The sequence below is a fragment of the Canis lupus genome, chromosome 26 (genome assembly GCF_003254725.2).
Source record: "Canis lupus dingo isolate Sandy chromosome 26, ASM325472v2, whole genome shotgun sequence".
Taxonomy (NCBI): domain Eukaryota; kingdom Metazoa; phylum Chordata; class Mammalia; order Carnivora; family Canidae; genus Canis; species Canis lupus.
Genome location: NC_064268.1, coordinates 29,480,185 through 29,484,287, shown reverse-complemented (window position 1 = coordinate 29,484,287; position 4,103 = coordinate 29,480,185).

Below are 4,103 nucleotides of genomic sequence, written 5' to 3'. Positions count from 1 at the left end.
CTTTTGACTGTCTCCATAGTTTTGCCTTTTCCAGAATGTCCTGTAGTTATATAGTATGTAGCCTTTTCACGTTGGCCTATTTCACTTCGTAAAATGCATTTAAGCTTCCTTGTTTCTCAATAGCTTTTTAGAAAAATTTAGTTCTGAATTGGGCAGCTTGGGGGGCTCAACCGTTTAGCGCCGCCTTCAGCCCAGGGCCTGATCCTGGAGACCCGGGATCGAGTCCCACGTCGGGCTCCCTGCATGGGGCCTGCTTCTCCCTCTGCCTGTGTCTCTGCCTCTCTCTCTCTCTCTGTCTCTCATTAATAAATTTTTAAAAATCTTTTTAAAAATTGAGTACTCAATCATATTCCATTGTCTGGAAGTACCACAGTTTGCTTAATCTATTCAGCCACTGAAGGACACCTTGGTCGCTTCTCATGGCTTTTTATTAATGGTCTGAGATGCATTCGGAGAGGTGAGGTTTGAGCATGGGGTATTCATTCAAGAGGCCTAACTAACAAGGGGCATTCCCGGGTAGCCTTTGTGGCTCAGCGGTTTAGCGCCGCCTGCAGCCCAGGGCGTGATCCTGGAGACCTCGGATCAACTCCCACATAAGGCTCCCAGCATGGAGCCTGCTTCTCCCTCTGTCGCAGCCTCTCCCTCTCTGTCTCTCATGAATAAATAAATAATATCTTTTAAAAAAATGGGCATTCCTCGTACACATGCTGCCTTCTGTCAAGTGGACTCCCTAGTGAATTTAGAACAGCCACTGGGACCAGTTTCAACCCTGCAAGGGGCTGAAAAGGAGGTGGAAATGGAACGATGGTGCCATCTAGTGGTTGATTGTGGCAATAGCGTGAAGAGCCCAAATAAGCCAGGTAGAGTCCAGCAAGCTCTGGTGTTGCTAGATGGGGTCCCCCCAATGGCATGCAGTGTCCCAGGCCCAGATTATTCCCCAGAGTAGACATAGCTAGGTGAGAAAAACCAGGAGGCTGAATGGTAGCATTTGCATCATGTGGGTGCTGGATAGCTTGAGACATTGGCCAGACCCCGATCTACATGGGTGTAGTGGGGACCAGTTGATGTGTGAGTATTTCACTGAGACACAGGGCCCTGACCCTTATGTGGGATGATATCCCATTGCCCCCTCCCTGTTCTATGTAGAAGTGTCAACTGAGTCTCCCCTCGAGGTTCTGCGGGCCCAGGAGTGGTTACCCCACAGACATCAGGTAATGGAGCGCTGTGTCCCTTCAAAAGTGGATGTGCTCAATCATAAAAAGGAAGGAAACTCTGACTCAGGCTGCAGTGTGGATGAACCTCGAAGACATCATGCAGAATGAGAGAAGCCAGGCACAAACCGGGCAAATTCATAGAGCTAGAAAGAATAGAGGTTGCCAGAGGCTGGGGGCAGCAGGGAATGGGGAGTTAGTGTTTAATGGGTGCAGAGGTTCAATTTTACAAAATGAAAACGTTCTGGAGCCATTGTGGTGATGTTTTTTTTTTTTAAGATTTTATTTATTTATTCATGACAGACACAGAGACACAGGAAGAGGGAGAGGGAGAAGCAGGCTCCATGCAGGGAGCCCGACGTGGGACTCGATCCCGGGACTCCAGGATCACACACTGGGCCGAAGGCGGGCGCTAAACTGCTGAGCCACCCAGGGATCCCCTGTGGTGATGGTTTTTATAACAACATGAATGCACCTTTTTAAAAAAAAGATTTTAATTGAGGCCTTTGCTTGGTTGGACGGTTTGGTGCCATGGGATGAGAAGGCCCGGACTTGGGGCATTTTCAATGGCTCAGGCTGCTCGGGGCCTCATTAAGAGTGGTCACTGACTCAGCAACGGGAGCTCTGAGGCCTTAGAGACTATAAGTTTTCCTCTGAGAAATAATGCTAGGCATCTGTGTCGAGAACCTTCCTTCTTCAGCATCTGTGGGTCCCCATTCCATTTTATCTGCCATACTTTTCCATCTCTACCTCCAACCGTAAGCCATGCGAGAGGAGGAGTTGGCAGGCTGTGGCCCAGGTGCCAAATCTGGCCGGTTGTGCATTTTCATAAATAGAGGTTGACTGAAGCAAGCTCACGTGCACGCGTGCACGCACACACACGGTGCTTGTTCAGGCCATGCTCGAGCTTCCAATCCTTGGAGTCATCAGCAAAGTCATGTACCCTTTGAACTATGCCAGGTTGCTTCAATAATCCCTCCCCTAAAGTACCCACTGGGTGGGGACACACACATCAACCTCTGCGACAATAGGGCAGGTCAGGTTCCAGGCCACAACTGAGTGATGAAGCAAGGGAAGAGCTGAGGTCATGGCCACCAACACTGGAAAGGGTGGGCAGGGCACGTCCGTTTCTGTGAGTCTAGTGGATCCCTTATAACAAATTACTAGTTTTGGGGGGGGGGGGTCACTAGATTTGTTGGCCAATCAGGGCATCTCAGCAGTGTTTAAAGTTAAGTCGGAGCCAGTGTAATGCAGGTGCAAAAGCCAGTCAATCTCTTTTTCCTGGTCTAAATCCAAAATTGTTTATTAAATGTTGAAAATTGGATGGAATCAAATCGGACTTCTCCTATGACAGGGGAACTGAAGGACTCCATAAAAACTTGCGTTTTGCTCCATATTCCCACTTCTATTCCTGTTAGGACCTGCAACTCCACTTTACAGATGCCTCAGAACGCAAATAGTGTAACAGTGTATGTCCTTGTGAGGGACAAGGAGTTAATGATTTCTCTAGAACAGATCAGTAGGACCAGGTGAGAATGACGGACAAAGCCATCCCATGTGCATTCCAGACCACGGGTACTAGACATCTCCTCGCCAAGACCCCTTAGATCCAAGGGATAATATGTGGGCCCTTGTCTTTGTTCTAACCAGTTCCTGGATGCCTGAGGAGACTCATGGCATCAGACCATGATCCACAATACAAAGACCCCAGACCCTAAATAAAGAAAAGGTTCATGCTCCTTTCCTTCCCTAGTCCCCCCAGATGCTCTGTCTGTATCTGCTCTGTCTTTATCTTCAATAAATTCTGCTCTCACCTCCTGCTGGCTTGTGTTTGAAGCCAAGGACCTTCCAGGCTGAGGGTCCCCCTCTGGGTCCTTGGACCCAGTCTGCTGGCATCACTTCTCCTCTTGTAGAGAGTGAGTGTGGTCTTAGGACATACCTCAGAGATATCCTGTAGCTTCTATAGTTCCCGTACGATGTGCTCATGGCTGGGGGCAACCTCTTCCAGTCAATATCCTAGGTATTAGGGCACATCCTCCACCAACTGAGTACTATCTTATTGACCTTAGGGGGCCAGGCCTAACCTGAGAGTGGAGATGCCCTTTAGCATAATTACTAAATGTGGGTCCATTTTACAATTATCTCCATTGGGTTATGGTGACATTAGGCCCTTTACAAAGGCTCCAGGGTAAAACATTCAGATCAAATTTTTTTTATTTTTTTAAAGATTTTATTTATTCATTCACGAGAGACACAGGGAGAGAAGGAGAGACACAGGCAGAGGGAGAAGCAGGCTCCATGCAGGGAGCCCGATGTGGGACTCAATCCCGGGACTCGAACCTGGGACTCGAACCTGGGACTTGAACCTGCGACTCCAGGATCACGCCCTGGGCGGAAGGCAGACGCCAAACCACTGAGCCACCCAGGGATCCCCCAAGAAAGGTCTTTCTTCAGATCGCCTCTGAGCCCTTAGACTATTCTCCATAACCACCCCCAAAATGATTCTAGAAGGAAGAGGAAAATGAATTAGAAACGGACATCCCCAACTTGATTTAATTGGAAATTCAAAATTTTACTGAAATCATTTACACAATTAGAATATGAAAAGGGCACCAGTTGGCTCTTGTGCCTAAATGATACTGCTTTGGAATTAACTTCAACTTCTGCTGAGATGTGCGGATCAGCCTGCAAATCTGTGGTCCTCAAATGAGTAATTATAGGCCCGTTGGACTTATGGACATGGATGTGCAATTTCTGCTCCAGCACTCACGGCCATGAGCAAGGTCTTTTTCCTTGCTCTAAAGTGTATTCATGGCATGAAAAAGAGCCCACCCTAGTTCTAACCCCAACTCCTACCCCAGCCCTAACCCCCACCCTTTTCCCAACTCTCAA